The 17,366-nt window shown below is 43.4% G+C and overlaps 1 protein-coding gene and 1 pseudogene across 2 annotated transcripts in view; both read left to right on the top strand.

The window, feature by feature from the left end:
• GRAMD1B (GRAM domain containing 1B) overlaps positions 1-17,366 on the top strand; it is a 251,406-nt gene that overhangs the window by 46,110 nt on the left and 187,930 nt on the right. The gene's annotated exons all lie outside the window — the stretch shown is intronic.
• Positions 790-5,273, top strand: LOC101284195 (cdc42 effector protein 3-like; annotated as a pseudogene).

Here is a 17,366-nt window from a genome sequence, read left to right on the forward strand (position 1 = left end):
TATGTATTTGTTGGAATACTTTAAAAAGGAGGTGCTTCCCCTTGGCAACGATTTGATTATCTAGTGTTGTAGTTGATATAGGGGGGAAAAAACGCAACAAATGTTGACTGTTTCATTTATTTGCTAGTTTTCAAGATAATGAATTAATTCCCTGAACTACTGAAGGGACCATTGAAGGTGACCAATTAATTTTTGTTGTTTTAAAAATTGAATCTCTCTAAAAACAGATACTGTATATTAACCCATGTATGTGGAATCTAGAAAAATGGTACAGATGAACCGGTTTGCAGGGAGAAATAGAGACACAGACGTGGAGAACAAATGTATGGACACCAAGGGGGGAAAGCGGCAGGGGGGTGGTGGTGGTGGGATGCACTGGGAGATTGGGATTGACATATATACACTAATATGTATAAAATAGATAACTAATAAGAACCTGCTATATAAAAAATATATGAAATAAAATTCAAAAAAAAAATTGAATCTCTCCAAATAAGGAGTTTGGGATTAACATATACACGCTATTATATATAAAATAGATAAACAGCAAGGACCTACTGTATAGCACAAGGAACTATACTCGATATGTTGTAACAACCTATAATGGAAAAAAATCTGAAAAAGAATATACGTATAGGAGTCCGGAGACCCCGGCCTTGGGCGCCTTCACGCTGTCTCGGAGTGCATAATGCTGTGAGCAAGCAGGCGCCGCGCCGGCTGACCCGGCTGGAGCTGCGCGTGGCGGGCAGGGACTGCATGCGCCCTCGGGGACTGTTGGTGCCGGGCGCCCGGCCCCGGGGTCAGCGGCTGGGATCCTTGGCGCCGCTGGTTTCTCCGTGCTATGGAAGGGACTGGCAGATGTAACCGGCTCTCCAGAAACCCCTGCTTGGCTGTAAGTCCAGGAAGTCCTTTTAGACCTCCATCTCGTTTCAGAGCCACTTCAGAAGCTACTTGAGAAAAATGATGTGACCGCTCCTATCAAAAAGGATATCGGGAAACCTGTAACATCTGTGAAGAAAGTGGCCCTTTTTCCCTTTTGCAAAATCGACATCTTCAAACTCCAAAATGCCAGCCAAGACCCCAATGTACCTGAAAGCTGCCAATAACAAGAAAGGAAAGAAATGTAAACTGAGGGACATCTTGTCTCCGGATACGATCAGCCCTTCCCTTGGAGACTTCCGCCACACCATTCGCATCGGCAAAGAGGGCCAGCACGACGTCTTTGGAGACATTTCCTTTCTTCAAGGAAATGAGCTTCTACCGTCTTTGGAGACATTTCCTTTCTTCAAGGAAATGAGCTTCTACTGTCTTTGGAGACATTTCCTTTCTTCGAGGAAATGAGCTTCTACCTGGAAACCAGGAGAAAGCATGCATGGGCCAGTTCCCTGGGCATAACGAGTTCTTCCGGGCCAACAGTACCTCCGACTCCATGTTCACAGAAATGCCCTCCCCGGTGCTCAAAAACACCATCTCCCTCCCAACCATCAGAGGGCCCCAAGCACTCATGTTGCCCTTGTTGTCACCGGCGACATTCAGTTCCAAACAGGAGTCCTCAGGGCCGGGAAGGCTGCCCCGGCTTAGCTGTGAGCAGGTCATGGAGGAGAAGGCTCCGGAGAAAAGCAGTCCGTTGGAGAACGGGACGGTCCACCAGGGGGACATCTCGTGGGGGTCCAGCGGGTCCGCATCGCAGTCCAGCCAGGGCAGGGGCAGCCTCTCCGAACAGTACCCGACTGGGCGGCGGAGGACCTGTTTGACCATTCCGCCCCGTGCGAGCTCGTCAAGGAAAAGACTAAATCAGAGGAGTCCCTCTCTGATCTCACGGGTTCCCTCCTCTCCTTGCAGCTCGATCTTGGGCCCTCATTTCTGGATGAGGTGCTGAATGTCATGGATAAAAGTAAGTAACAGGACACCGCCGGCTCTTTTCCTTTGGGATAAAAGGTATCAAAAACCAGAACAAAACAAAACTAACCACAGTCAAAGAGAAGAGCTTCGCTGGCTATACTTGCTGTCACGTGATGGGTTTTCTAAAATGACGTTCCTACAGAATATGTTTTTACCTGATATGCCCTGTTTGCAAAAACAGTGAAAGAAACAAAAACACCTATCCTGGCAAAGAGAGGAAGTGAGTCAGAACCCATTTTCGGCGGGCATTGCTGACGTACAGCTCACATTTTTTGTTTTCAGGCCTTCAGACATGTAAGAAATCTGGCTTGGCCAGGACTGGCACTACTTATGAAGGGCTGTGCCAGTCACATTAAGGACCTTTACAGTACTCTGGCATTTTCTGAGCACGAGGAAGTCAAAATTTATTTAACACCCACGCCTTTTTTCTAGGCTGTTTTCTATATTATATTGTTTGGGCTCACCGTAGCAAATTCTTCCGTGTTAGAACTTTTCTCTGTTTTCACATTTGGACAACTTTATGGGTTTCGGGGATTTGCTTGTAGCTCTTAGATATCCCTATATATTATATCTATATTGAAAAATTTTGACTGTCAGCTACATGTTGGTAAGACACAAGCAAAGTATTACTGTCACTAAGTTATTTTTAAAGTTAAAATATATTTTTATTTGCCTTTGGCTTTTTATTGCAGAGTCTGCATTTGATAGGTACTACATCAAATATGGTCATTTGACTTTCCATTGGGGTTCCATTGTAAGCTGTGTATGTGTATGTTTGGAAAAATGTGTTCATACTTAGCTTTATTTTTTTTTTCTTCATCTGTTATCATACTTTGCACAGCAGCCAACAATGCATTGATTGTAAAGTGTAAAGGCACAGGTTACTCACAATGCTTCTGCAGAGACTGTGGGCTACACCACATAATGTTATTTGGAAATACGGGTGTTTTAGTACAGTACATACTTGCATTACGTGGTACTTCATACAACACCATAAAGAGTAAATGTTAAAATAGAAAAAAAGAATATACGTATATATGTGTGTGTGTATGTGTGTGTTTATATAAATATATATAATTGAATCACTTCTGTAACCTGAAACTAAACAACATTGTAAATTAACTAGACTTCAGTTTTTTAAAAAATGGTTAAATTAAAAAAATCTCATTATGGGGGAAAATGCCCAATTCCAGAAACAGACTTTTAATTACATTGTACTTATTTTGGTAAAGATGTATGTCTTCATTGTGAATCTGGGATTTGTATACTATGAGAGTGATGATACAATTTTATTTAAGCATAGCAATATAATAAAGAAATGTTGAGAAGTCGTTTTTTAGAAAACTGAATCTCTCATGTTAAAAATGAGGTAACTGAGAGCCAGAGAGGTTAAGTAACTGACTTAACATCACACAGCACATTGATGGCAGAGCTGGGTAGTGCTCTGCTGCCTCCCAGTTCATTCTAATCTTCCCCGTTCACGAGCAGAACTCAAGACCTGGAGCCGTAGACTCCAAAGCTGTCTGAGGATATCTGAAAGGGCCAATAAATATTCGAAGTATTGTCCAGCACCCTTCCTGGCTCATTGCCTTCACTACTGGGCGGCCCGAAGCCAGGTTGAGACTCACTGGAAAGGGAGGCGGGTAGCCTGCAGCTTGTGCGCTGCTTCTGAGAGGGGGTGAGTTGCCAGCCCTGGAAATTCCACCTGTGTCAGGGCGTCATGGGAATGTGCCCAGGTTGCTATGGGAAGGCTTTCTGCCCTGGCTGCTGCAAAGCAGCCCCCTGCCAAATCCCGTCTTGCTGACTCTCAGCAGGAAAGTGGGAAGTCAGAGGAGAAAGTTCCAACCTGTCAGTTAGAAGGGAAATAGCTGAGAAGCCATCTCCCCACCATGTGAACGATCTTAGCATCTTAGTATGTGTGTGTGAGAGAGAGAGAGAGAGGGAGAATGTTTGGTAGAGGACGTCAGGGGAAGAGATGGGGGGAAACGATCAAATGGGCTTAGGAGAAGGAGGCTCTGTGTAACCGTGTGCGCGGTGGGGGGAGGCTGCCTGGCTCCTGGAGATTGTTTAGCAGTCCGTCTGTTCACACCTACTTACGTAGCTGATGACCTCAGACCCACCTACTTGTCCTGCGCTTCCCCTTCCGGGCTCCTCTTATTCCTGCTCCCCTCTCCGCTCCCTCCCCCCAGGCTCCTAGGCTAGGGGAGAGTGACGGCAGCAGAGATAAGGACATGCTCTTTTATGTAAGGACGCAAATCCCTGCTAACTTGTGGGTTAGAGAGCTAGTCAAGGACAAGGACAAAGCTGCTACCAATGGCCCTGGTCTGTGTCCTGAAACACAGTAGTGTGGTTACTCACCCTGGCTGGAGAGCAGGGTTGCTTGGACTGCATTCTTGGAAGTGAAATGAAACTTGACGGTGGGAGATACTACTGCCTCTACTGAGTCATAAAACTGGGATCTTTGGGCCAAGGAGTCCCAAGAAGCTGATCACTCTAGTTCTTTTCTCCTTGGAAGAAGATTCTGGAGGACTTCAGCCCGAGAGGTTATAATGTTTTAAAATTTTAAGTTGTGAAATTAATTTAGTGAGTTGTGATCAGAATATTATTAAAAAAATGAAATAAAGTAGACAGTAGACCAGGGTACGTTATTACATGGAGAAGGTGAGTATTGTTTCAGGAAACTATTTTTAGTGTTGTGTGTGTGTAATTGTGTGGGTGTGTACTGGGTCACAATGTATTTCTTACTGTAAGTCACAGCCAAAAACTTTGAACATCATTGCTCTTTTAGAAAGTGTCAGGAATGAAGACTTGGAGTCACTGTAGGGTCTGCCATGTAATTGCTGTGTGACCTATGGTGAGTTGTTTAACCTCTCTGACGTTCATTTTCCTCATCTGTGAAGTGAATGAATGAAACCAAATGAGGAAATTAAACTGATGATATTTCTAAGGTTCCTTCCAGTGTCAGATTCTATAATTTTTAAGGTAAATGAGAATTCAACCTGTTTTTAAAGATTCTCAAGGAAGGAGATGACATCCTCTCCAACAAGCAATAATTTCCATTAAAAAACAGCTCTTTCTCTTTAGGCTTCATTCATTCATTCATTCACCAAATATGTATTGATGAGTCAGACAGTGCTCTAGGTCCTGGCGAGGCAACAAGTGGGATAAAACACAAAACTCCCTGCACATGTGATGCTGCCTTAGAAACCTCTGTAGCAGTTTATGTTTTGTTTTGTTTTTTCACTTACCATACATTTAAAATAAAACAAAATAAAACTGAAAACCTTCTGTAGACTTGAGAGGATAGTTATCGTTTTTCCAAAAGTTGGTTTGGACCCTCAGTTTCTCCTTCGATGAAGTGGGAATGCAATCACGGAATGCTAACAGTTCAAAGTCTGAAAGGGTTCCAGAATGTCTTTTTTGCTCAGAAGGGTGGCCTGACCTGATAATCTTAAATAGATAGACATCTGAATGTGCCAGACAGGAAATTATTATTTTCCTTGAATATTTTCCTTTTTTTCTAGGAGCTCTTGAAACCACAGACCATTCACTGAAAGGCAATTCACTTTAAAATGTTCAATTTCAGCTTGACATATTCATCTTCTCTCAGTATAGAGATGAAAAGCCTCCTTCGAGGACTTTGGGATTGGGGTGGCATCTTTCTGGCCTTTAAGCTGAGAACTCTGCTGTTTGGAGAAGGGGTTGGGTAAATGAAACCTGCAGACCCCTGGCTACCAGGATGCTTAAATTCAGTGCTAGGAGTGCTAGAGGACTTTGGAGTCTGAAATCATCCTGACCACCAGGGGGCAGTAAGAACTTGTTTTTCCACACCACCAATGATCGCCATTCCCGTCTACTTTAGCCTGCAGTTATAGGCTGGTAAAATGACCTTTTCAAAATATGCCCGGCCACCTCAGAGCCCCTGAACGCCGGGGCTATAAGCAGTCAGTTGGCTGATTCTCCTCTCTCTCATCTCCCAAAATTAAACGTGCAGGTCCATTCACTGATTCAAAAGGTATCTATTGAATCCTTTTATGTATCAAGTACTGAGCTACGCTGTGTGAATCCAACCTTCATCAAGGCAAAGCCTCTGCTGTCCAGGACCTCACAGGCTAGGTTTTTCCATAAATGACAGACAAAGGGCTTGTTGCCCCCAAGGTGGTTTCACATGGTCCTGAATCCAAGGTCCTAAGGCTGTTTTCTTATAGTGAGGTGAAGTTTCTAGGCGAGCGGATCATAATCTTGACATTTTCAAATGAGAGAATATAGATCTCTGTCAGTGAGATTTAGGAAATGCCTTTGGTATTATAGCTAAATTTTCAAACACCAGTTGGAGCAGACTGTATAGGCTCATCGTGAATCCTAAGTCAGGAATCACTGTTTTGCTGTTGTAAACTTGCAGGACTGATCAATCTTTCTGGACCCAAGTTTTCCCAGCTGCTCTCAGAAAAGGCCAGGACACTAGTAGAAAACTAAGTGAGATGGAAGAGAATGATATTGTGAGGCATTACACCGGTCTAGAATCCCCACAGGGATTTTGCTAGCCCCTTTGCTGTGTGTTAACAGCTGGTTGTTTGCGTGGTTCGTAGCTTCCCTGCCACCTCTCTTATTTGGTGTAGACACAGAGTCTAGGTTATGTTAAAACTATAGTATTGGAACCCAGAAGTCAATAATTATCCAACCAAGGGATCAGATTTTATTTTTCACAATAACTTGGATGAATTGAGTGTGTAAATGGATGACATGTTATAGCTCACTACTTTCTTAAAAATAGAATGGAACAAGGGAAGAATTCTGGGACGCACTTGTCCCAGACTTTTTTTGGGGGTGGGTATTGCCCATAGGTCACGTTAAAAAAGTTTGGCAGGATTACCAATGCATGAAGGCATTGATGGGTAATGAGCATTTATAATTAAGTGCAATAACTGGGATGTACAGGGAATCTGCTAGGTTGATTTGGACTGTCTCTAAATGGCTGAGCATGAATTCGTGCAGGGATAACCCTGCCTCCTAATAACAACACTGATCCAGCGGGTCAAGTTTAGGTTCTTGGGCTTCTTCTAGGCCACACCTCTGAAGACTAGAGGTCCTCTTTAGTTGAAAGCCCACTGCAGGCGAAAGTAGAACGCTGCTTCTATAACCTCCAGATAAAGTGCGATAGTCACTGTCTCAGAAGACTAGAAGTAATAGCGTAAGGATTGAACTGGTCTATAGTCTTTGTCTTCTTTTTAATTTTATCTGTTATTTGCCTGGAGGCAGCACTGATTAGAATAATTTTTACCAAAGCCAGAGAAAAAGAAATTTGATTACATAATTTGATGACGTAGGCATTTTTAGGTAGTGAAAAGACCTTTGAAGGGGAATTAAGAAGCCCCAACCTGTCATTGTCTTACCACCTAAGTACCAGGTAAGCACTTTCCATAATTATGATTATTTGGAAAGGGCGCACCTGGCTGGAAATCCTGCCTTTGCCTCTTACTATGGGACTCATGCAAGTCCTATAATTTCTCTGATCCTGCCCTCTCGTCTGTAAAGTAACATTATACCTATTCTCCTTCCTTTATTGGGCTGTTGTAAAAATCATATTGCTCATTTGTGTGGAAGTGTTTCAATTACAAAGGGCTATACAGATGTGGGTTTTTATTTTGTTACCTGGCCCTCAGGGTCTTGTCTGGTCTTATCTGTTTTGCCTGCCCTTTCTTGCCCTGACACCCAGACCCAGAGTTTCTGAGAAGGAGACTTGATGGTCAATTGTTTATTTGTCTTTGGTTTTTAGAATATGCCCTTTGTCCAGGCTGTCAGTGCTGAGTTACCGTAACAGCCTAATGACCTCCTGGCTCCAAACTCAAGGACCTTTGCCTGCAGCTAGTGTGGCTTCCTGTTAACATCTACTTGTGAGAGACGGGCCTTATTTCCACCTTCAAAGTTGGTGACTTAGGTGCCTGGAAATAGAGTTCACAAGGAACAAATTAACAACAACCACAAAACTCACAACAAACATTTAGAGCATGTACAGTCTTTTTTTCTCCATAGGTAGTTAGCCTTCTTCCCTGTCTTTCGAGGTCAATAACAGGTGCGTGACTTACCCTCACTTAGTTTCAATTAGTTTCGAACTGTGGTGGAGTTAGCATTATTGAGTCTCAAGATGAGATTTTTCAAGTGGGTTCTCCATGTCCACCGCCCACGGGACATCTCTGATTCTAATAAGCTCAGGGAGGCCGAGGTGGGAGAGCTGTGATTATGAAGACAGGGACCAGACCCTTCGGAAGCTTCGAGGACAAGGAAAAAAGGAGTTTATAGAAGCAGAAGAAGAAATGGGCAAAAAGAGAGGGGAAGAAATCTTCCCGAGAAAGGGAGAAATGAAAGAAATGGAGGAGGAAAGGGGGAGTGAGGGAATCAGGATGGGGTAAAAGGAGGAAGATGAGGGTCTAGGAGACTTCTTTGCTCCAACCCCCTACTGAGACAGAGCAGAAACAAATACTTTAGAGCTAAATCAGCTGTGCCCAGATGCCCCTGAGATGCCCCATCTGCGCTTCTAAGACCGTCAGGGATTCAAGCCTCTTGAGCGCCCAGGTCTCCACCGACCCAGGAACACCCTGCTGCTCGTCCTTGATCTAAAAGGCAGTGGCAGCTGCATCCCACATCCCTAAAAGGCAGCATAGCCATCGCCTCTTCTTGAGAGCTGGAACATCACATGCTTTCTCAGGGTTTGAGGAAGACACGGAAGACCTAGAGAGAAGATGCTGGCAAAGAGAACTCCCAGATCACTGTCTGTAGGGAGAGGCTGTGAGAAGTGATGAGAGCAGAGAGTGTGTCGTTGGAAGACAAGAGTTCAAGTTCCCCTGCTCTGCCCCTTAGTTGCTAAATGGCTTCCAGGCAAGGTTTAATTTTTTTTTTTTTTTTTTTTTAACCTGTGAAACACATCTCCACCTTCATGCCTACCTGTGGTTTATTAAGACAATGGATGCTATCCCTAAAGTGCCTTGCCTACCTCTTAGGGCACTTTCGCAGGGCCTTCTGTTTAAATATTTGGATAGTTTACCTTCTTTAGTAGGTTATATGCTCCTCAAGGGCAGGATACTTACAGATTTATCTCCTAGCATGGTACCTAGAGTACAGCAGGCATAACAGATATCTGCAACAGGCATCAAATAATCAAATAAACAAGGCAGATGATGGTTTCCTTTTAGGAATGCAGCAGGTAGATCTCTAGAAATCATGTCAGCTCTGGAACTGATCTGCTATTATTTAGTCTTGATGTGGCAGGTGTGGGCTTGGCGTTACTGGCTTGAGTTATATTTCGCCAGAGATTGAGAACTACCTAGGGACCATCTGCACATCCCTAATTTTCTTCTTTTTAAATAAAGGAATGAATTTAATTTTGACATTTTTTAGATTAAAAATATTTTATTACCTTAAAAACAATCAATTATTATGAGCAAGTGAAATCTATAATGACACCACTTAGTACAATATAGAAAATCACACACACAAACACGATGTTATCATTTTAGTGTATGTGCAATGTATTTCCACTTCCAACAAATATATACAAATCTATGCAAATAACCATAAGTGATTAAATATATAGTAGATGTATGTTTATATTTTTAAATAGTTGCATTTCTCCTTTGAGTGAAAATACCATGATTTCCTTAGTCATTCTGTTTTTAATATTTTGGTTATTGGCAACTGTTCACTGTTAAATAAACATTCTCTCTTACATAAGAAATAATTCTTATTACTGTTGAAAAAAGAGAAACAAAACCTAAAGCAATTTGTTGAGTGCCTATTACGTGCCAGGCACTTTACTTGTAGTGTATCACTTAATTTCACAACCCGGGAAGTGTGTATTATTTTTCTCCTTTTGCACAGAAGAGAAAGTGAAACCTAGAAAAGTAAGTAGCTTGGCTAAGTCACGTAGGCAGTGAATATAGAGCTAGGATTTATATTCAGGTCTCCCTAACTCCCAAACCCTATTCCTCCAAATAACAAAGCTGGTAAGCGCAGGAATGTAAGGGCAAAGGTGTTAGGCTCTAACTAAATTTTTCCATGTTGCTTTCCAAAAGCTTGGTGCTATTATATAAAGCTCCACTCCCTAAGTATACTATTTTCCCCATAACTTTGTCTGACTTCATCTTTTAAGCTAAGAAACTCAAAGACCTGTATCCATTCTCTGCCTTACCTTATAAGTATTGTTTTTAGACAGAATCCATCTTGAGTTTGAGTATTACCTGCCTGCAAAAGAACGTCAATTATATCACAGTCTGCCCTGAGTTCACCTAAGGGTAAGGACTCTCACCCTTACTGGAAGGTGGGACACACGTGGTTTCCTGCCCTCCAAGCCAGCAATGGAGAAAAGTTCCACTTCCTTCTTTATTCGGTATCACCCCTTATACCTCTGAGAAATGCAGCAAAGCACATATACTGTCAAAATGAGAGCTATGGGGCACTCTGCTGTGATCTTTCCTGCCTTTCCCTCGTCGCATTGGTGGCTGCGCTGGGGGAATGTGTCTGGAATAGAGAACTGATCGACCAACATGAGGAAACGTAATTATGGGACGGGTGGTGGTGGTGGTGAGGGGACATTGGAAAACTTCCACAAGAACTCAGGGACCATTTGCACATCCCGTTTTGTCTGTTGAAATTCAGGAATGAATGGAACGTTCCACGAAGCACCTGAGGAGGGATCAGAGGGAAAGCGTGGAGCTCTCCCTCTTCTGGGTCGTCTCTGAGGAGCTCAGAACTTGCACGATGAGCAAGAGCCCTTTCTTGTTAGTCACCATTTAATCGCTAACTTTTGCCATTTTGCTTTTTGTTGGTAAAACTGGACTTCGAGTTTTGTTTTAAGTATTTCCTATTAAGAATCCCTGTTAATTGTTGACTCCGTGATGCCCATGAGGGTTCCAGATATCATGCACACATACATGGACTTTGTGCAAAGTCCACACGGCTGCCATTGCTGTAGCCCAGCCAAGGGTTAACTTGGTATCTTATTGTTGAGGTTTGTTTGCGGTTTTTCCCTCTGGCATCAGTGTCTTGTAAGTTATAGAAATAAATAAAAATGGTTTCTCTTTGGTTCAGAGAGAATTTTCCCCTGCAGCTGATTTTACTATAATATATAGCTTAATATAAAGCCTCACATTCTGAATACAGTTAGCCTTCAAAGTGGATTAAGACTGCCGTGCTCGGGGTATTTCCAAGGCATTAGTTACAGTACATTGCATTAACTTTGCCAGTTGCCTCTCCTGTAATGAAAGGGATAGAAAGATCACCCGCTTGAATAGAAGACCCAAATGCCATCTTTTAACTTCTGTGGAGTGTGATGGAGCTGATAATTGAACGGGCAAAAGCCATTCCATTGTTAGGAAGCAAGCATTCTCTCGTTCCCTTAGAAAAGGCGAGTACGGAAATCTGAGATGCTGGACGCTGAGAGTTCTGTTCATACTAGTGATCATGATCATGATCATAATCATTCCAATTGTTACCATTTTCTACCTCCCCCCTTCTCCACAGGCCTTAAAATGAAAAAACCTGTATTTTAAGCTATTAAGTTGACCTCCGTCTTTATTCATGTCTTGTTTTGTAAGTGGGGAACTACTGAAATGACACGTGGGTTTCACACATGCAGCCTGTGTAGCGCTGTGCGAAGTGGATTTTTATAGGACTCCCTGGTGTATGTACGATGTGTCTGCAACCAGACATCCCTTGCTGCTCGATGGCCCTTATTACATTAGCGATGAGTGTGCAATGCTTATACACACGATGGCAGGTGCAAAAGTTATACCTCCATGGGCTTTTCTTAGCATTTACTATGTGCTAGGGATTGTGCCAAGAGCTTTATGTGTATGATCTTGTTTTATCTCTTACAACAAGCCCGTAACACAGGCACTGTGGTTAACAGTCTGATTTTTCACGTGGGTTAACTGAGGCACTGAGACATTAGCTAACTTGTTAATAAATGGTGGATCCAGGCTTTGAACCCAGCCATTCCAATTCAGAACCTTGCACGTAACTGCTAGGTCATACTGTCAACCATACGTGAGGAAATAAAGGACTATTATAAGCTCAGTGTAACTGGAAAGTATGCTGTAAATGTCAAGGATATGCAGATATGTCTGCCAGCTTTGGGAATTCGTATCTGCACATACCAGTACTGACATTTATCTCAAACTGGTCATGTGATGGATATTAAGAATGCATATTTTTACAAGGCACGTGCCATAACTGTGTAGGATAGGTGTATGAACGAGGTATCAAATCAGGTAACAGTTTAGGACCGAGATGCTGCCATTGAAGACAGAGATCATTCCACACCAGAGGAGAGACCAAGCTACCATGGGAGGGCACAAACTCTGGCATCAGATTGTGATGCCGAAAACCCGGCCTCTGTGCACTGGTGCCAAAATGAATCTCGGAGACAGAGTTTTGGGTGAAGTAGAAAAGAATAGCTTTATTGCTTTGCAGGCTAGGGTGGACACGGCAGGCTCCTGCCCCTCAAAAACACTGCGTCCCAACCTGGGGGGATTTGGTGAGGAGTTTTATAGCAATGGTTCAAGGACAGAGTTGCTAATAAGAATCAGGGTGTGTGCAGGGCCTGCACTGCTTTAATCTGGCCGCAGGTAGTCTCCTCCTTTGTCTCTGCATCCCCTCCCTTCCCTGATTAGCAATTGCTCGCATCTGCCCTTTGACACTCAGGGAAGGTCATGGAGGCTGGAGGCTGTTCCCTACAAACAAGAAACGGGGGACACAGAAAGCCTTCGTGCCCAGGAGCCCCACAGGGTCCTGCTTGGTTTCAGTTGTGCAGTTTGAACCCCAGCCCAGCTGCTGATTAGCTGTGTGTCTTTACGTGACCTTTCCAAACCTCATTTTTTCTCATTTGAAAATGGGGGTAACAACTACCTCATTGGGGTGATTTGAGGATTAATTGAGATCATGCCTGATTCACAGTAAGTGTGCAGTAAATGTTAGCTAGTCCTACTATGATTGTGTTTGTATTGGTCTAGTTTACATAAAATTCCCTTCCCACCTTCGGCATAGAACCTGTGTACGTCAGTAGCTCTTTGTAACATTTCCCCTCAGAAAACAAGCAAATTGTTCCTGGAACCTGGGCCAAACTCTCACCCGTATAAGGCACTTAGTGCCCATAAAATGGAAAACAAATTATTTTGACAGTGTGCTGTAGAGAGCACTGTTAGTAAAACAGTAACAGGAAGGATGAAGCAGTTTAACGTGTAGAAGTATGTGGTAACTTCAGTAAATCAAAAACTGTTCTTAAAGTTTATTTTTTTACAAAGTATGTGCTACTGTGGTTCTGGACTCAGCTCCTCCGTAATTAACAGATTAACTTCGTCTTTGTACCGCAGCAAACAGGCTAACAAAGACAGCCAACAGAGAGGTACTTCTTGAGCTGAATTCCTTATCTATAAAATGTGGCGGGTGGCTTCCTCTAAGGTATTTTTTCCCCTTTGAAACTCAAACGGAATGAACAGTCATTTAATTGTGGAACTAAATCGTGACTTAACATTGGCCTTATAATCAAGATTGGCAAACATCCTTGGGACAGGAAACCATGGAAGAGGGTGGTTATTTTTTGGAGTGCAGGGCAGCCGCAGAACTCAAGTGGGCCTGGGCTTCCCACAAGGGGAAGCTGGGAGCTGGGCCTATCTGGAGATCTGCGCAAGAGAGTAGGATGAAATCCTTTCTCACAGGAGTGGTTAAACTGAGGCCCTCCCCAGTCCCTGAGGGAGAATTGATCAAACTCCATTTCAGGGTGTTTTCTTAAGAGTTGATAGGTAAGCAGCTGTTTCCAAATGCATTCTTGTTCCTTCCTTTAATTGCTCCCCAAAGATTCATAGTCCAAACACCCTTACCTAAGAAACCTGAGCTTTTAGTTAATCAGGAATGGATGTTCTGGGCAGGGAGCATTATAGTCCCAGGTGACTTCTCCTGAGACCTCCTATGCAATGTAGCATGAGTGTGTCGTGATGATCTGAGGGAAAGTACGACCACGGTCAGAGCTGTCCCAGGGGACACTGCAGGGCTGAGATGGACCGTGTTCTTCAGCCTTCGTCTCTCCAGGAGGGCAAGCAACCCCCAGAGAGCATGGGGCTGGGAAGCTAACTGCACTGGGTGCCTCTTCAGTCCTCCTGACTCCCCTCCACCAACACTGCCCCACCCACCATTTCTTCACTCACAGACGTTCACTGAGCAGATACACCAAGAGGGGCAGTGAGCTCCGTAACAGGATGACACAGATGAATGGGACAGAAATCTTGCCTTGGGGGCATTACAGTCTGAGGGGATGTGGAAAAGGTACACGAGTAATTATGATACAGGGTGGAAAAAGATGTGTTGCAAAGCAGTGTGGGTAAAGTGCGCCAAGGTCTTTTTATACAAGTAAGGATTGATTTAAATGAATGTGGAGGACATTCTCAAAAAAGAAAAGAAGGAGAAGTCATAAAAGGACAATTAGAAGCTATTGTGGACTTGTTCCAGCACGTTGGAACCTCTGGGATACTATCAGCCTTCGACCTGGAAGTGCCCGCCGAAATCATCTGGTCTCAACCTCAATGTGAGAATGTCCTCCACGCGTTCAGTCTCTGCTTGGACACCTCCCCGATGGGGAACCCACCATTTAATTTTGGATGAACAGTGTCTGGTCATTGAAGGAAGGGGGGAGAATCTCTAAGAATGGGGTGTGTGTGCGAAAGAGAGAGAGAAAAAAAGGGACAGAGACAGAGAGAGGGAAGAAAGAGAAGAGGAGAGTGAGAAAGGCAGAGCAGTAACCTAGGTTTTCAGTATCCTGGTGGGGCCCTGCCTGAAGGACAGTGGGACCAAGGAGTGCTGACTAGTCGCTCTTTGGTTAAGCTGGGAGATTTCATTTCGGTGGGGATGGAGTCTAATGTGCTGATTCCAAGGTCCAAGGATGCAAGGGTGAACTTGCACAGAGTGAGATCATGTGAGCCAGCCTTCAAGAACAGAGACTTTGCCCTGGCTAGCAAGATTGAAGCTACTGCCTTCCTAAGTCCTGCAAACAAGTTAGATCTACCTGTGGAAGCTAAATTAGAACCCAAAGACCACAGAGAAGATACTTTTAAAAGTCTTTAGTGTTTACTAAGCTACCATTTCAGCAGACGGTGGCAAGCCTCGTTTTAAGCAAACCAACTGAGTGGAGCCTCAAACTGCCCTGTTTGTGCACAGGCCCTGCTTGGAGCATTGTGTGGAAAAATCTCAGTAACAGAAGCCTCCAGGCACCAGCACCTGCAGAGCCCTGCTGACTCACCTGAGATCTACAGGTGGACTTCTTAACAGGTAAGAGGTGTGAGAGAGACACTTGGGTACAAATTAGGAATTAGGGCTTCACTGACTTCTTTAGTTGCAAATGAGAAACTGCTTACGTGACCAGAACGTGCCAATACAAAGTGCTTCTTGGACTTCCCTGGCGGCGCAGTGGTTGGGAGTCCACCTCCCAATGCAGGGGACACTGTTCGAGCCCTGGTCCGGGAAGATCCCACATGCGGCGGAGCAATTAAGCCCGTGTGCCACAACTACTGAGCCTGCGCTCTAGAGCCCGCGAGCCACAACTACTGAAACCCGCACGCCTAGAGCCCGTGCTCCACAACGAGAGAAGCCACCGCAATGAGAAGCCCACGCACCGCAACAAGAGTAGCCCCCGCTCGCCACAACTAGAGAAAGCCCGCGCATAGCAACGAAGACCCAACGCAGCCAAAAATAAATAAATAAATAAAGTGTTTCTTGCAAGCACTTCTACCAAGTGAATTCTACTAAATGTTTGGGATAGAGTTTCTTTTCAGAGTATTTAGAATTCAATAGGAAGACCCAAGGAAATTGGTATTAACTTTGTGGTGTGTTTTAGATAGGGAACAAATAGGAACTGACCGCATTAGACGGGAAAACATGTCTCAGTCTGTAGAATCACAGTCGCAAGTATCAGTTTATTTACCAAATTGCAAATCAAAGTCTTCACAAAAAATGGCAGGAGACCCAGTTGAATAGTGACTGACAATATATTTTTTACAGGAGGTTAAAATAGAGTAACATGGAGGAGTGCACAAAACACCGGTTTGGGGTTCAGACTACTTGGGTTTGAATCGCATCTTAGCACCTAAAGCTGATCTTTCTGGGCTTGGTTTTCTTCATCTCTAAAATGGGAAAATTGGCACGACCTCAGGATTTTCGTGAGGCTTCAATGAGAAAATACAGTGCCTGGCTCGAGAAATTTTAGATGAATATGCAAATTTTTAGGCCATTGGAACATTTCTAATCTATGCTTGGCTAACACAGATTTTTCATTTGGTTCAAGCCATCGTTATCATATATTTGCTTTGAAATGAAAGGATATGAGCATGTAAGTTGATCATTCACAGACATATGTTCATTAAGGAGTAGTATTGTTGCAAAATTGTGTATCAATTGAGCAATATTTGAAATGCACGAGGGGAATTTCCCACATCAAGGAGTTCTATTTGTTTAAAGCCAAAAGGCCTTTGCAAAAGCAATAAACACTGTGATGTCTTTTGTGCAAATCTGAACATTCACGTGTTGGGATCAGTTCTAGGGAGGTGTTTGTGTTTCATTAACTTCTTGCTCTCTGTGGGTTTATGAGGGAATTAGATGCACACAGAATGTGTGTGGACAAAAGCAGAATGAGTATCTGGATTCCTGAGTACCATTTGTTTTTTAATTATTCTTTGAGGTCAAAATACTACCTCCAAAACAACACTGGAAGGAATTAAGGTGGAATTTGACCAAAAGATATTTGACTTAACAGAAAGAAATTTCCATTTCACCCTTATGACCTTGGTCCAAGATTGAGCTTACCAGTGCCTCAGTTTCTCATTTGTGACCTTGGGTGGGACAGGGCAGAGGAAGAATGGACCAGATAGCTAATGAAATTGGACTAAGTATCTGATATGTCTTCCAGGCCTATAATTCTATTGCCTAAGGAAGTTCTATTGCTCATAAAACTTTCCAACTGTCAGACAGAGTTAATATGTCTTCCCAAAGTACTAACGTACATCAAGGGAGTGGTTGAGGGTATGGGAAACGGAGCTCTTTCTTTTCCTGGAACTATGAAGAAACAAGATCACTCAGCATTCAGTGACGTTTCAGGTTCATGTGGACATCTGGTGTTCAATGGTGGTCTCCTCGTAGAGTGTGCTGTATTCAAGTTGATTAATTGAATAAAAATGTTCCTACACCTAAAGAAACAATCTATCTTAATGAATCCTTTTTGTAAAACAAATGCTTTGTATTATAAGATGATCATTACAATGCATACATTTTTAAAAAGTATTTATTTATTTATTTTTATTTGGCTATGCCAGGTCTTAGTTGTGGCAGGCAGGCTCCTTAGTTGTGGCAATGTGAACTCTTAGTTGCAGCATGCATGTAGGATCTAGTGCCCTGACCAGGTATCGAACCCGGGCCCCCTGCATTGG

Source organism: Orcinus orca, chromosome 8 (assembly GCF_937001465.1).
Source record: "Orcinus orca chromosome 8, mOrcOrc1.1, whole genome shotgun sequence".
NCBI lineage: Eukaryota > Metazoa > Chordata > Mammalia > Artiodactyla > Delphinidae > Orcinus > Orcinus orca.